General features: G+C 41.2%; 1 pseudogene; it reads right to left on the minus strand.

The window, feature by feature from the left end:
* Positions 1 to 1,414: 1,414 nt before the first annotated feature.
* Positions 1,415 to 15,220, minus strand: LOC111551940 (annotated as a pseudogene).
* Between the last annotated feature and the right edge of the window lie 2,618 nt (positions 15,221 to 17,838).

Below are 17,838 nucleotides of genomic sequence, written 5' to 3' on the forward strand. Positions count from 1 at the left end.
GACAGCAACCTTTTCTAAGACAGAACACCCCACTGGTGAGACAGGGCCCAGGTCAGAGCAGAATGGGGTGGGGCTCCCAGTGAGGAGGAAGCCTGTGCTAACATTCATTAGCCCTAATGAATGTTTTTCACTGGGTCCAGACCCTGCCTCAGCTCTCCCCAGCTGGCTGGCCATGGTAGACACTAAGTATACTTGAGCTTCCACTTCTTTATTTTCGTAGACCATTCTGAATAAGTAAAAATGTATTGTATTTTTTAACATAATAGTTAACAAATATGAAATAATTTCACTAAATATGTGTTGTGTGCATGTGTGTGTGTTTATGATTTTTTATGTCCACAATTACATCTTCCAAGGACTAAAAGAAATCTCATCAGAGGGTCTCCTAAGCACAACCATTGAAGGAAGAGCTCTACATGTTTTCACCTTGTTGAAGCAACAGGAAATTAGGCCACATTTGAACAAGGAGTTTTTTGAGAGAAGTACATGGATATCTCAAAAATCAGTAAAGATTATTATTAATCAATTTATTCCAAGTCTTTTTCCCTTATAATATAGAAGTCAATAATTTACAGAGATAATTGTCAAGGACTCAGTTTTTCGCCTGCAAAATGAGAATATCTCCTTCATAGGATTATTGAGAATCAATATGATGATATATGTATACTAGTGTTCACTAGGCACTCAGCAAACTGTAATTACTGTCCCTTGTTTTATTCTTATTATCCTGGAATGGCCAGTCCCTTATGTTTTCATTAGCATCTGTTCTCCCAGATCTCTGTCAGCCTCATCTGTCTGACACAGTGGGAGCTGAGCCTTTCTCAGCCAAGATTCAATATATGATGCCCGATGATACTGTTTACCTCAATTTTATCAAAATCACTGTGATGATACCACACATGAATGATAGGTGTTACCACAAGACAAAAGGTACAAGCATGCCTTCTCTGCGAGGAGAAGGGGGACCTCAGGGCCATGCCTCAGGCCACTGGAAGAACTGAAGATACAAGTAGGACCCAGTCACCCCATCCCCAAGCTCTGCCGTAGGCAGCCTGTCTCCCTGGGTTCCCAGAATGCTGCCTGTCATGTCCGCATGGCCTCTTGCCAATTTTGAGCTCCCTCTCAGCCCTGATGGCAGGCCATGGTAGACACTAAATATACCTGAGCTTCCTTCTCTTGGGCAAACACTAAGTATACTTGAGATTCCTCCCATGTGGGCAAACCCAGTACTTCAATCTTCTGGTGACAGCAAGCTCCACACCAAGGATGGCTTCACCACAAAGCATGCCAAGCACCTGGAAGTGCCCAGGCAGAGCCCCCCACAACAATGCAGTACCTTCCTGAGACCTGATGGCACCCTTTGCTTTCACTAGAACCTCAACCTGGAGGCCTGCCCCTGTGAATTCAGCAGATATTATAACATGCCCAAACTGCTGACTGAGTGTGCTCCAGTGGCTCCTTTGGCACTGATGGCCAGGTATGCTTCTGACAGGAGGACTGATGGGGATGGATGGTGGGGGACAGCTGGAGCAGAGCAGCAATCCATACTTATTAACTGGGGACAGAATAATCCATTAAAGGCTTAGAGCAATCCTAAATGTGAGTGTAAATGTGAATGAACTCCAGATAAATCAAGCAATTGAAGAGGCAGCTCCACATCTGAAATTTCAAATGGAGCTTTAGATACCATCATATTCACTTTCAACAGTTTCCTTACTTGGAATTTACAAGACGCCTTCATATCCTTTTCTCATTTAATCATCCTTTGTCCAATATGAGGTGTTTAGTAATACCCCATAATAGAAACAAAAATACTCCTGAGTCATTCAGGTATCAAGGGGTGGAGCTAAGATTTGAGCGCACGTCACCTGACTCCTAATTTTACATTTCTTCCACATCTTGCCATAAAAGCGTGAATTGAAGTACCTGTGATTTGTTGATGTGCTTATACTCATAGCTGGTAAGTATAGAATGATACAAAGAATCATGGAACCTGAGGAAACAGAGGCTTGAGTTGATTCAACTGAAATGTACAAGCAAAAGTGCTTTAAAATGATGAGCCCCTAGCTGAGTGTTGTGACTCACACTTGTAATCCCAGCACCTTGGGAGGCCAAGGGAGAAGGATAGCTTGAAGCCAGGAGTTCAATAACAGCCAGGGCTACAAACCAAGACCCTATCTCTACAAAAAAAAGTAAAAATTAGCTGAGTGTGGTGTTGTACACCTGTAGTCCTGGCTACTTGGGAGGCTAAGGCAAGAGCATCTCTTGAGCCTGGGAGTTCAAGACTGCAGTGAGCTATGATTGTGTCATTGTACTCCAGCCAGCCTCGATGAGACCCTATCTCAAAAAAAAAAAAAAAAAAAAAAAAAAAAGATGAGCTCCTGTTCCATGTCAGCTGTGTCTCCACCCACATCTCATCATGAATTGTAATAATCCTCATGTGTCAAGCATCACATTGGCTGTGATAGGGCTGAGACTATGACTCTATTCTCCTGACTGCTAGCTAGCCCAGTGCTTACTCCACCTAATGGAGGGTGATTTGAAAGATTTTTCCTAAGGCCTTTTTAGACTTCTTATCCTCTTCTTTTAAATGTAAAGCAAAGTATCAGATTTCTTGGCACCTTTTTAAAAGTGATTTAACGTTGGTAGTTGCTATGGATTGGTTATGTTCCCACTCAAATCTCACTTTGAATTGTAGTAATCCCCATGTGTCAAGGGTGATTACTTTGGACTGTGGACTTTTGAGTTAATGCTGAAGTGAGTTAAGATTTTGGGGGATTGTTGGTAAGGCATGATTGGTTTTGAAATGTGAGGACATGAGATCTGGGAGGGGCCATGAGTAGAATGATACAGTTTGGCTGTGTCCCCACCCACATCTCATCATGAATTGTAATAATCCTCATGTGTCAAGGACGGGGCCAGGTGGAGATAATTAAATCATGGGGGCAGTTTCCCCCAACTATTCTCATGGTAGCGAATAAGTCTTACAAGATCTGGTGGGTTTATAAATGAGAGTTCCCTTGTACAAGTTCTCTTGCCTGTTGCCATGTAAGACATGAATTTGCTCCTCTTTCGCCTTCTGCCATGATTGTTAGGCCTTCCCAGACATGTGGAACCGTGAGTCCATTAAATTCCTTCCTTCATTAATTACCCAGTCTCAGGTATGTCTTCATTAGCAGCATGAGAATGGACTAACACAGTAGTAAAGCTTTCTGATGGGTTCAAGTGTAAAAGTCAAATGGACAGCCTCACCTGATCCAGAAGTATCACTACTGACATGTACCTATGAGCATTAACATGAGCCCAAAGTTTCTCTGTATCCTCCTTTGGGGCAAATAAGAAGCAGGTTAGATAGCTGTAGAAGAGAAAACAGACATACAGCCAAATGTAGAAAGCTTTGAAAATTGCTGTCTTAGTCCATTTGTGTTGCTCTAAAGGAATACCCGAAGCTGGGTAATTTATAAAGAAAAGTTTATTTGGCTCACAATTCTGCAGGCTGTACAGGAAGCATAGTACCAGCATCTGTTTCTGGTGAAGCCTCAGGAAGCTTTCAATCATGGCAGAAGGTGAAGGGGAGCTGGTGTGTCACATGGCAAGAAAGGAACAAAGGGGATGGAGGTGCCACACTCTTTTAAACAACGAGCTCTCCTGTGGAAAAACAGAACAAGAACTCATTGATTCTGTAAAAAATGCACCAAGCCATTCTTGAAGTATCCACCCCATAACCCAGACACCTTCAACCAAACCCTGCCTTCAGCACTGGGGACCAAATTTAAACATGAGATTTGGAGGGAACAAATATCCAAACTATATCATTCTACCCCTTCCCTCCCAAATCTAATGACTTTCTCACACTGCAAAAAAGAATCATCCTTTCCCAATAGTACCCCAAAATTTTAACTCACTCCAAGCATCAGCTCAAAAGTCCAATCTGAGGCTGAGCATGGTGGCTCACACCTGTATTTCCGGCACTTTGAGAGGCCAAGGTGGGCAGATCACTTGAGGTCAGGAGTTCGAGACCAGCCTGGGCAACATGGTGAAATCTGTCTCTACTAAAAATATAAAAATTAGTGAGGTATGGTGGCATACACCTGTAATTCCAGCTACTTGGGAGGCTGAGGCAAGAAAATCACTTGAAACCGGGAGGCAGAAGCTTCAATGAGCTGAGATCGTGCCACTGCATTCCAGCCTGGGAGACCAAGTGAGACCCTTTCTCAAAAAATAATAATAATAAAAAATTTAAAAAGTCCATCTGAGACTCAAGGAAAGTTCCTTCCATCTATAAGCCTGTAAGATCAAAAACAAGTTATGAGAATTAAAAACAAAAATAGTGTGATCATCTCAACAGATGCAGAAAAAGCATTTGACAAAACCCAGCATCCCTTTATGATCAAAACCCTCCACAAAATTGGTATGAAAGGGACATATCTCAAGGTAATAAAAGCCATCTATTATAAACCCACAGCCAACATTATACTGAATGGGGAAAAGTTGAAATCATTCCATCTGAGAACTGGAACGAGACAAAGATGACTACTTGCACCATTTCTATTCCATTTCTATTCAACATAGTACTGTAAGTCTAGCCAGAGGAATCAGACAAGAAAAATAAATAAAGGGCATCCAAATTGGTAAAGAGGAAGTCAAGCTGTCACCGTTCACCAATGATATGATCATATACCTAAAAAACCCTAGAGACTCAAGCAAAAACCTCCTAGATCTGATCAATGAATTCAGTAAAATTTCAGGATAGAAAATCAATATACACAAATCAGTACCACTGCTATTATACACCAACAATGACCAAGCTGAGAATCAAATCAAGAACTCAACCCCCTTTACAACAGCCACAAAAAAATAAAATACTTAGGAATATACCTACCAAGGAGATGAAAGATCTCTACAAGGAAAACTACAAAACACTGCTAAAAGAAATTGTAGATGATACAAACAAATAGAAACACATTCCATGCTCATGGATTTGAAGAATCAACGTTGTGAAAATGACCATACTGCCAAAAGCAACTTACAAATTCAATGCAGTTCCCATAGAAATACCATCATCATTCTTCACAGAACTAGAAAAAACAATCCTAAAATTCATATGGAACCAAAAAAGAGCCCACATAGCCAAAGCAAGACTAAGCAAAAAGAACAGATCTGGACGTATCACATTACCTGATTTCAAACTATAGTACAAGGCTATAGTTACCAAAACGGCATGGTAGTGGTATAAAAATAGGCTTGTAGATCAATGGAGCAGAATAGAGAACCCAGAAATAAAGTCAAATACTTACAGCCAACTGATTTTCAACAAAGCAAACAAAAACAAAGTGGGGAAAGGACACCCTATTCAACAAATGGTGCTAGGATAATTGACAAGCCACAAGTAGGAGAATAAAACTGGATCCTTATCTCTCACCTTATGCAAAAATTAACTCAAGATTCATCAAGAACTTAAATCTAGCTGGGTGTGGTGGCTCATGCCTGTAATCTCAGCACTTTGGGAGGCTGAGGCAGGCGGATCATGAGGTCAGGAGATTGAGACCATCCTGGCTAACACGGTGAAACCCCATCTCTACTAAAAAAATACAAAAAATTAGCTGCGCGTGGTGGCAGGCGCCTATAGTCCCAGCTACTAGGGAGGCTGAGGTAGGAGAATAGCATGAACCTGGGAGGTGGAGCTTGCAGTGAGCTGAGATCGTGCCACTGCACTCCAACCTGGGTGACAGAGCAAGACTCTGTCTCAAGAAAAAAAAACAAACAGGAAAAGAACTTAAATCTAAGACCTGAAATCATAAAAATTCTAGAAAATAACATCAAAAAAACTCTTCTAGACATTGGCTTAAGCCAAAAACCCAAAAGCAAATGCAACAAATAGAAAAATAAATAGGTAGGACCTAATTAAACTAAAAAACTTCTGCACAGCAAAAGAAATAGCAGAGTAAACAGCCCCAAGGGGGGAAAAAAATACTCCTATCAAAAAGTGGACTAAGGACATGAATAGACAATTCTCAAAAGAAGATATACAAATGGCCAACATGGGAAAAAATGCTGAACATCACTAATGATCAGGCAAATGCAAATCAAAACCACAATGTGATACCACCTTACTTCCACAAGACTGGTCATAATTAAAAAATCAAAACATAACAGATGTTGGTGTGGATGTGGTGAAAAGTAGAACTACTGTTTGATTCAGCAATCCCAGTCTTGGGTGTCTACTTAGAGGAAAAGAAATCATTATATGAAAAAGACACTTGAACATGCATGTTTATAGCAGCACAATTCACAATTGCAAAAATATGGAACTTGCCTAAATGCCCATCAACCAATGAGTGGATAAAGAAAATGTGGTATATAGATACCATGGAATACTACTCAGCCCTAAAAAAGAATGAAATAATAGCATTCACAGCAACCTGGATAGAATTGGAGACCATAATTCTAAGTGAAGTAACTCAGGAATGGAAAATCAAACATCATATGTTCTCACTTATAAATGAGAGCTAAGCTATGAGGATGCAAAGGCATATATAAAAGTGACATAATGGACTCTGTGGACTTGGGGGAAGGGTGGGAAGAGGGGTGAGGGATAAAAGAGTACACCTCGGGTACAGTGTATACTGCTTGGGTGACAGGTGCACAAAAATCTCAGAAATCATCACTAAAGAACTTTTTCATCCAACCAACCAGCACCTGTTCCTCCAAAACTATTGAAATAAAAAACAAAAACGAGCTGAGCATGGTGACTCACACCTGTAATCCCAGCACTGTGGGAGGCCAAGGTGGGCGGATCACGAGGTCAGGAGTTCAAAGCCAGCCTGATCAACATGATGAAACCCTGTCTCTACAAAAACAAAAAACAAACAAACAAACAAAAACAAGTAGTATCTGTTGATATTGTAAAGAGCAAATCAAACTACTGTTATAGCACATCTAGTTTTCTAATGAGAAAATGCTTATAAAGTATGTCTAGGGGGGAATCCTGCTCACTTAAATAGGATAAATTATATCTTCCAGAGGTCCTAGTAAGAGTGAGTGAAGAACAATGAGTCAGGGACCCAAAGAAAATACTGAATTATAATTACAATGTCCATATTAACAACATACAAGAACACTTATAATTTTGATGACTAATAAGGCCTTTCATTCTCTCCTACCACTTTCAGGTTTCTCTTACTGTTTCTAGGGTGATAGTGTTGAAAATAATGATTCTTAGGTACTTTTACAGAATAGCAATATTTAGTAACCACGATTTGGTATAAAAAGATTATCAGGTTAATTTATATACAATTTTACAAGAAAAGTGTGGTAACTTACTGATCTTTTTCTGAAGCATACACCAGCCACAAGAACTGCTAACAATTCTGTATAGTACAGCAGTCCGCCTCTCAGTTGTGTCTTATGCACTGCCATGTTTATACATGGGATCCTAACCTTTTAGACTGAAATACATTTAAAAAGTTATAATCTTCAGGTCTCAGAAACTATATATTTAGTTTACATATTTTCATTCCATTAAGAAAAGGTTTAGCATTTGAGTAAGAATATGACACATTCTGCTTTCTTAATATCATATTGTCTTTAGCATATAACCACCTTTAGATTAAAAACCTGGAGGAAAACGGTTATCTGCCAAAAAGTAATTTTCTTCCCTCAATATTTAGGTGAAAACGCAAGGGACAAAGTGAAATACAGCCTGGAAGAATATGGGTTATCTTCAGTAATTAACTACGTAAATATCAAATATCTATCTTACTTGGACTTACTTTCATCTAATATGAAAGATTAAATTTGTAGAAAGACAGAATTGTATAGCAAGGTATACAAAGACAGGTATAGAAAGACAGAATTGCCTGACATAAAAATTATTCCAGAATATAAAACATAATTTTAGAAAATGATAAATATGATGGGGTATTATTTATTCATAATTCTGGAAAAGTAATAAAAATACATTCACTATAATATTTAACCAAAAGCATAAACATTCTTTTAAAAAGTACTTGTTATTATGTGCCTTTTTAAATTAATTCAGTTATCTTTACTGTGTATGATTTTCTCTATATAGATTTTTATTCTGTATGTTACATTCTATTTTTTACTTATAAGCAAATCATTTTTTAAACTTAAATGTGTTACCTCTCTTGAAGTCATGTGCTATCAATAAATAATAAATAATATTGAGAATATTACCTTGAAAAATAAAAAAAAAAGTTATGTTCTTCCAAGATACGATGATGAAATAAAGATTGATAAATATTTCCATTCCAAAATGGAGAAATAGGCCAAAAATAAGGGGCAACAGGCCCCACAGAAATCTGCAACCCAGTAGAGCAGACATTAAATCTTAAAGCTCCAAAATAATCTCCCTTGACTCCATGTCCCACATCCAGGCCACACTGGTGCGAGGGGTGTGCTCCCAAGGTCTTGGGTAGCCCCACCCCTATGACCCTGCTGGGTGCAGCTCACATGGCTGCCTTCATGGGTTGGAGTCGAATGCCTGTGGCTTTTCAAGTCTGAAGGTATAGCTGGCTCTTCCATTCTGGGATCTGGAAGGTAGTGGCCTGTTCCTACAGCTCCACTAGTCAGTGCCTCGGTGAGGACTCTCCATGGGGGGCTTCAACCCCATATTTCACCTCAGCACTGCCCTATCGAGTCTTTCTACAGGGCCTCGACTCCTGCAGCAGGCTTTTTCCTGGGCACCCAGTCTTTCCACTATATCCTCTGCAATCTAGAGGAAAGTTGCCAAGGCTCCACCACTCTTGCCTTCTGCCCACCTGCAGAACTAACACCATGTGGAAGCCTACAAGGCCTATGGTTTGTGCCCTCCAGAGCAGTTGCCCAAGCAGTATCTGGGGCCCTTTGAGCTGAGGCTGGAGCCAAAGCAACTAGGATTCGGGGAACAGTGTCCTGACTCTGTACAGGGTAATGAGGGGCCCGAGGCTTGGTTCCCAAAATCATCTTTCCTCCTAGACCTCTGGACTTGTGAAGGGAGAGGCTGCCTTGAAGATTACCTTCAATAATGTATAATATAAACAGGATTCAAATTTCTTACTACCTTTCTTCGTGGGTTTTCTGGCCTCTAAAATGGAAAAAAGATTAATTCTGTTCCTAAAGATATGTATCCAGCAAGAAGATCTGTAACAAGTCAGATACCAAGCAGAGTTAACCACACAGTAGAAAAATGTGCCCGTACATGCTATCATTGGGTGCCAACATCAAGCTGTAATGTGAAATTTAAGTAATAGAAAGAGGAAAAGCATTTCTTTAAATGTACCAACACATGAAAAAGTTTTATTGACTAGCAGAGGTAAAGTTATAGATTTACCAGAAGGTAGGAATACTAGTTGAGGGTGTTGTTTCCCCCACCCTCCTACAAAATGCTGCTTCCACAGTTTCTCCAGAATTTTCAGTTACATTCTGACTCTACATATTCCCTACTCCCTGGTTTCAGAGGAGGGTCCAAATCTCTTTATTTTCCAAATTGATCACTTTGAAACCTGACATTTTTGGGTCCCAGACTTTAACAATAAGCCTCAGTCCTCTTTACTAGCTCAATCATTTCTGCCTGCCATCTTTCATTCTTCTCAGAAAAAGCTCACTTTATGGGCTTGATACCTGGAATCCTAGTGGTCATCAGAAAATGGGTTTTAATACTTGGCAGTCACATACATGCTTGATATTTCCCAATCTCAATGCCTAGGATGGCATATCCCCTCTGTCTTATAACCAGAAAAAATGGCATTTGTCCTCAGACTAAAGAGATCATGGAGAACTGTTTCAGCAATAGATATGGAGCAAGGAAGCATTATTCTTTCCTATGCCTGCATGGAACAGCAACTGAGGTTACAAATAATACTCCCCTGTTTTCAATCTTTCGATGGCTTTCTATCACAAACTATTTTGTGGACTTAGGGAAAAATCAAAACATATTTCCTGTCTACAGGATTGCAAAAGCTCTATTCACATGATGTGGCCCTCACTAAGTCTCCAATATTATTTCCCACCTCTCTCTCCCTCCCCCACTACACTCCAGTCATGGTGTCTTACTGCTGTTCTTCAAACATAACGAGCACTTTCCCATCACAGGGCTTTTGCACTTGCTGTTCCCCCACTCCTCCTAAAGATCTTCACACAGATATTTGAGGTTAACTCTCTTACATTATTCGGTTTTTCATCCAAATGTCACTTCCCTGGAAACAATTTTGCTGACCACCCTAAGGCAATATCAGTATCTGCTTACTCTGTGTTGTTTGTCTTCACAGCAGTAATGACTTTCTGGATTTTTATATGTGTTTGTTTATGCATATGTGTTAGCATATAAACTCCATGAAGGCTGAAGTTTTGTCAGTTCTCTTTATTGTTGTATCTATGGTACCTAGAATGGTGCCTGACACAGAAAGGTTCTATATAAATGTATGTTAAATGAAGGATTTGACCAAGGAGTATCATCAAAATTCCTGTTGCCTGAGGTCAGCCAGTAGCTGACTTCTCTGTTGCCCCTTGCTTTCAAGCAGCTGGTTGGGTAATTGCATTATACACATTGGGTGGCCAAGTGCCATTCTGAGAACTAATTTTCTAGTTCTAAAGAAACTATAAAATTGATCTGAAGAAACTACTAGAGCCAACAGTAATTCAGGAATTCATCCCACCATCTGAGCACTAATTTCTTGACTTTCCTCTGAAGATGGGTGCTAGACCTTTGGCAAACAATGGCAGCAAATGACAGCAAGAGTTAAGACCTATCTTGCCTTAGCACTGCTATATTCCTATGGTCAAAAGTGTTTCATAGTATAATCACATCCTCTTGTTTAAGTGGCATATACTTAGGATTGTTATTTTTCTTTAGCATACACATAAACAGGGACCAAAATTGAACTCAACTGCTGTATATTGGCTACATCAAAGAATGTAGTAAGAATCTGGACTTTGTGGGGGGAGGCGGGGGGTTTGAATGGACAAATCTATATTACAATTTTCCTCTGATATTTTGCAAATAAACTTTTCCATCAATGAGTCTACACACACTGGTTCTACATTTTTTTACCATCAAATTCTGTTTTAAACACTACCATGCCATTGAAGAAAACTGTTCTCTCCAAAGTCATTCTTCACTCACCTGTATCAGTTGTTAAAACCAGTGCCTCTTTCCAAATTTTCCACAACAGCTTTCAAAACCTGTGACATTCTGGGTCTCCTCCCATAACTGACTGCCACTTTACAGGCAGTACAATGTAGAAGAAAATGCATGGACAATAAAATAATTCTGGATCAAGCAAATCTGTTCCAGTTCTGTATTCTCACTCAGCCACCTATTCACTACACAACTTCAAACTAGTGGGTTCACAAACCTCTAAGCTTTACTTTCCTAACCTATATAATGGAAGTCATCATATCCACCAAATGTTGTGGTTATAAAAACTAAATAATAATATTGTCTTTGGCATATGTTAGACATTAAATGAATGTAAGTTTTCATCTTTCTTTTGTATCCTCTATCACTTCCTTGACTATTTTGTCTTCTTTCAACAAGAAGACTCTCCTGGTTATTTTCATTTATTCCATTAACTATCACTTTTTGAAGGGTTCATGTAAATATTCAGCTCCATACTTCTCACTGAAACTTTCTTAATTACTTACAAAATTTGTAAGTCACTGATATGTTCTTACATCACCCTAAAGTGATGCCCCATGGGGTGGGGCAGGAAGGTGGGCGCATGCGGTGGAGGCAGGATGGTACTCACGTGGAGGTGTCGGCCATGTCGAGAATGGTCCCTGGTAGCAGGGTGGAGGGGGTGAGCATGTTGTTGATGGTGATAGTGATGCGGAGGTGGGAGGGCAGGGGCCCCACCTGGAACAAGCTGCTGATGTCGGTGTCGAAGGAGAGGTAGACCCCTCATGCGCGTCGACCCCATTCACCTACACAATGGCATAGGAGTGGGCACTGCCAATCCTCAGCACCACTCTTGTGTGCAGGTCCTGGGTCCATTGCTCCGGCAGGGTCACTTCCCGTTCGTACCACATCTAGCCTACAAAATGCCGCAGCCACCAGTCCTGGCCAATGTCGTTGAAGCTTGAGGGAACCGGCATGTCCAGGATGGGGTCCGACTCTTGCAGCAGACGCAGATACCACTGCTCCTAGAAGCCACGGCACTGGTTGTCGAAGAAGTCGGCGCAGGAGCTCCTCCAGGGGCCATCCAGCTTCTTGCGCTCCTGCGACGGCCTCTCTCGGGGGCACAGCATCCCGCCCTGCAGCGCCAGCACGTAGCCCCACAACAGTGGCCAGAGCGCCTATCAGGCCTCCGCCGCCCCCTAGACCATGCTTTCCGCTCCTCGGCTGGGCCGCCATCTTCCGGGCTAAGAGCAGCGCGGGAGGAGCTCTGCGGACTGGTCGCGCGCGACGTGATGCACCGGTGGCGCCGAGGAAAAGTATTTTTTAAAAACCAAGAGATTTGAACTGAGGAACAATTACAAATACCCAAAGGGATGATTTGTCCCCCTGTGTTTACAAGTCTTGGTGCTAGACAATCAAGGATGTTTCCGACATGTACCTAGAGGACTCTGACCTTCTAGCACCACTGTTCAGGTGTTAAACCCGGCCCCGTCCTAAGTGACTGCCTGCGCCTCTGTATTCTTGTCTTTCACTCCCAGCTGCAGCTGGTAGCTGGCAGCGTTTGACCTGCAGTGGGAGCTGCAGCTCACCTTTGTTCATAACACCGCCATCTGTCTGCAGCCGCCAATCAGAGCTTCAAGGTGAGCCTGGGGAGACCTCTACAGGTGCCTGTGGTTTCACTGTAACTACTTTAACTATTAATTCTCTTATCTAGCACCCAGTCCCAGTACTGTCCAGGTACAATAAGGAGCCCAATGATAATTTTTTTTAAGATTAATTCCTGCTATGAAGAAACTAAACTCAGCGTGCTCTTGAAGGAGCTCCCTCTAACTTATGACTATTATGGGTGAGAAGAAAGCACTGTGGCATCTGCAGCACTTAGATTGGTAGGAGTATTCTGCAAGACCTGTGCAATTAATTTTCTCAAGTTTGCTCCCAGGGAAAGAGGTGGCTGGGGAAGAGGAGGAGCACAAAAAATAGGGGCCTGGGGGAAAGCCAGTAACCAGAGAAAAGACCTTTCTACAACTGGAAAGCATACTAAGAAAGCAAACCTATCCGTCTACTGGGATTAAAGGGAATACAAAATGAAAAAAAAAAAAAAATTCCTTGCAAAGCTAGGATGACCAGATGGCCCCTTGCCACCGTCGTAGAAAGGAGTCTGAAAGTCAGCTAATCACCAGCCTGTTTGTGAGGAAGAGCCGGTAAGAACTCCGCCTTTGCACAGTAAATCTGTATCATCTATATTCTTTTTCCCTCCACTCAAGATCCCTACACCCAGCCAGCATCCGCATCTTTTTCCCTCCACTCAAGATCCGTACACCCAGCCAGTATCCGCATCTTTTCCCCTCCACTCCGGATCCCTACACCCAGCCAGCACGCGCATCAAGGAAAGCAGGCTGGTGGAGGGCAAAAGAAACTTCAGGGCAGAGATCCATTTCTGAAGGCAGCTAGTACTGTCTCACCTAGCTAAGCCTTGCTTCTAGACAACAGCACTGCCTCACTCAAGAAATTATCACTCTGCATCAGGCCAGACGCAGTGGCTCACACCTGTAATCTCAACATTTGGGAGGTCGAGGCGGGCAGATCATTTGAGGCCAGGAGTTCGAGACCAGCCTGGCCAACATAGTGAAAACCTGTCTCTACTAAAAATACAATAATTAGCCAGGTGTGGTGGTGCGTGCCTGTAGTCCCAGCTATCCAGAAGGCTGAGCCAGAATTGCTTGAACCTGGGTGTCGGAGGTTGCAGAGGTTGCGGTGAGCCTAGATCGCACCATTGCACTCCAACCTGGGTGACAAGAGTCAAAAGTCACTGGTCTGCATGACACACAGAAGCTTTCCCCAAAATTCAAACAGCCATGGAGAAATACCTATGGTCTACAGAAGCAGTGCTTAGTCCATGCTAGAATTCTCTAGAGTTTTGAAACATGGGAAGAACTAGAACTTCCAGTGTGTCTGATGAGTAACCATGGTGTTTATTGCAACTGAGCTCCAGAAAGAGGCTGCTGTTGTCTATGATCTGTGTTTTCCCCAACCACCCAGGCATCTTTGTCCACTCCAGTGATGTCTGCAGACCACTCTAATGTCACCTCTCGAGGGGTGAACCAACCTTCCACTGACCAGCATAATAGCCCTGGGGTTTCATCTCAGATTTCACAGTGAATTCTGCTTGCAGGCCAGGATTTAGTTAGGGATGAAAGAGTGTTTCCATTAAGTATTGTATTTGAATCCTGGGTTCTTCAATGAGTGAGGAAGACTAATAAAGAAAAATTTACAAATAATCACATGAACTAAATTAGGACTTCAAAAGTTTAATGAACTGAAATAATCTCTACTTATCTCTATTTCTTTTCCCAACTGATTCACCGTCTATATACATCAAAACTCCTTTGGGTTGTATCCAACATCAAAAACAAAAATTTCTATAGTAAGCAAACTATATGCATAATTATTAATATTTTTGTCAATGTAGTGTTTACATTGTTTGTATTACAAAGTTTCCAACATTAACTAAATTCTGATAAACTTCCTTCTTGTACTGGAGATACATGATATGCAACATTAAATATTGGTGTCCTAGAGATAAGAGCCACACACCTTTATGCTGTAGAATTAGAGGCAAGCACCTAGATCCTCCATCTTCTCATAGCCTCATTACCCACCCCCACCCCCCCCTAAAAATCTGTCATTAGAGCTAGGGAATCTCTCAGGACACAAGGGAACCTCAGTGATAACAAAGAATGAAGACCCATGCTGCCAGTCTTGAGTATCTCAGGTGAGGTGCCAGTCCACTTCTGAAACAATGCTTTGCCTCCTATATGCCTATAGAGAAACTATTCCACTTCTTTATTTTTTTCATTTAGAATCACATCATTTCGGTCTTTGTTCTTCAATTTTCATTCTTGTAGCATAGCCTTTTCTGGTAACTACTGTGAAGTTAATCCTGCAAAAGCCTATTTAATCATTCTAATAAAAACCTTTAACAGATCCAAAACGATTCGGGGATGTACACAGGGAAGTTAATTCGGCAGCACTGCTCCACACCAATAATATATTTTGCCCATTATCTGTCATCTGTGGGATGCCATCACCTTTGATCTTCATGTCAGATTCCAACAAGTAAGGATATATTTTGGTAACAGCTATGTACCTCAAAGTTTCTACTCTGTTAATACCTGTCTTCTAGCATTCCATTCATTAGGATTTATGAGTTCATCAATCCTTGTGTCATTAATCTACTTTGTTTAAATTACCCTCTTTAGTACCTGTTTTTTTTTAGCAATGTTCTACTCCAAAACAACTGGCTTGAAATATAGTAGCACATTCTTTCAAAAAGATTTGTTTTTAGATTAAAAGGGATAGGCCGGGCGCGGTGGCTCAAGCCTGTAATCCCAGCACTTTGGGAGGCGGCCAAGACGGGCAGATCACGAGGTCAGGCGATCCAGACCATCCTGGCTAACACGGTGAAACCCCGTCTCTACTAAAAAATACAAAAAAACAACTACCTGGGCGAGGTGGCGGGCACCTGTAGTCCCAGCTACACGGGAGGCTGAGGCAGGAGAATGGCGTAAACCTGTGAGGCGGAGCTTGCAATGAGCTGAGATCTGGCTACTGCACTCCAGCCCGGGAGACAGAGCAAGACTCCGTCTCAAAAAAAAAAAAAAAAAAAGGATAGAACAAGATGAAATTTATTTTTCACTCAAATTTTTCTGAAAAACTACAGGGGTGTTTTATAATGCTTTTTAAAATTGAAATTTTTAAGAAAGGCAGTAAGCCAAAGATCATTTATGTAATTAAATCCAGATCAGTTTAAACAATCAGCATATATTAAATACTCAAAGGGCAGATTGAGCAATCATCTGAAATGCTTGGATCCAGCAGTGTTTTTAGCATTTTCCAGACTTTAGAATACTTGCATTATACTTATCAGTTCAGCATCCCTAATCCAAAAATCAGAAATGCCCCAATAAGCATTTCCTTTGAGCATTCAAATTTTGGAGCATTTCTGATTTTCGATTTTTTGATTAGGGATGCTCAACCTGTACTCTATGCTTAGGATTTGCTTCTCTCAACTTTATGAAAAAATTAAAATGTAGGCCAGGTGTGGTGTAGGCTCACACCTGTGATCCCAGCATTTTGGAATGTAGGCTCACACCTGTGATCCCAGCACTTTGGAATGTAGGCTCACACCTGTAATCCCAGCACTTTGGGAGGTAGAGGCAAGAGGACAGCCTTAGGTCGGCATTTGAGACGTGACTGGGCAACATAGCAAGGCCCTCTCTCTACAAAAACTAAAAACACTTAGCTGGGCATGGTGGTGCACATCTGTAGTCCTAGCTACTTGGGAAGCTGAGGTGGGAGGAACACTTGGGCCCTGAAGTTTGAGGTTGCAGTGAGCTGTGATCGCACCACTGCACTCCAGCCTGGGTGATAGAGCAAGACCCCATCTCTTAAAAGGTAGTAATAATAATTATACTTTATAATAGCCGCCAGTACTTTGTCAGATGTACAATTAAGCAATCTTTCATGCTTTGTTAAATAAAAAAAGAAGACATTTATTCAGTATCATGACCAGACTATTAAAACATTTAGCAATCAACAGCACGGGTACAAAAGAAAAAATGCTGCATTGAAACCCTGTGTTGGAATGCTTTACACTTTCCACAGAACAGAGACTAACCTATTATATAATTAGTCACAAATACTAATTATATAATTATATAATAGATCATCAAGTTCTGTGATCGTGGTAGCTTTGGTGGCAGCCATGGTGGTGGTGGTGGATATGGTGGCAGTGGGGATTGCTGTAATACATACGGTAATGATGGAAACAATTTTGGAGGTGGTGGAAGCTACAAAGATTTTGGCAATGGCAACAATCAGTCTTCAAATTTTGGACCCATGAAGGGAGGAAACTTTGGAGGCAGAAGCTCTGGCCCCTATGGTGGTAGAGGCCAATACCTTGCCAAACCATGATGCCAAAGTGGCTATGGCAGTTCCAGTAGCAGTAGTAGCTGTGGCACTGACAGAAGATTTTAATCACTGCCAGGAAACAAAGCTTAGCAGGAGAGGAAAGCCAGAGGTGACAGGGAAGCGACAGGTTAAAACAGATTTGTGAACTCGGTCAAACACAGTGGCAGGGCCTAGCTGGTTCACGCTTTTTTCAAGTGAGTTTCCCTTCACACAGTTTCCATTTGAGTCCCTAAGCATTCAGGGCTAGCACTACACTTGATTCATTTTGCATTTCCCCTGTGTATCTCCCTCCCAGTTTCTCTTCTTCTTGAAAACATCACTTTTGTGACCTCTGTTTAAGTTTTCTTCAGCCTTACATTTTTTCAATTTCTTCCAAACTGAGGTCATAACTCGTACAAATTCTTCCTTTCATGAAAAAGGTAACCATTCCTCACACATGTATTAGACCTTTAACTGTTAAGAATCTAACACAGTATTTAAAAAGTTAATTTTGAGGGAACACTAAATTCAATTACAATTTAACACATTTTGCTTGATATTAACAGCAGCAATTCCACATTTCAAGAAATTAAGCAGTATTAGTAATACTGCAGGTATCAAATTTTTTTTTAAATCTTCAATTACATGTGGGCAGATGAAAACAACTACTAATAGAAATTTAAGGGAAAGATATCCAATTAAGGGAAATGTGTCCTAAAGGAAAAAGTGAATAAAAATTGAGAAAAAAATTAAAGAAATGGAAAGACCAC

The sequence above is a fragment of the Piliocolobus tephrosceles genome, chromosome 3, assembly GCF_002776525.5.
Source record: "Piliocolobus tephrosceles isolate RC106 chromosome 3, ASM277652v3, whole genome shotgun sequence".
NCBI lineage: Eukaryota > Metazoa > Chordata > Mammalia > Primates > Cercopithecidae > Piliocolobus > Piliocolobus tephrosceles.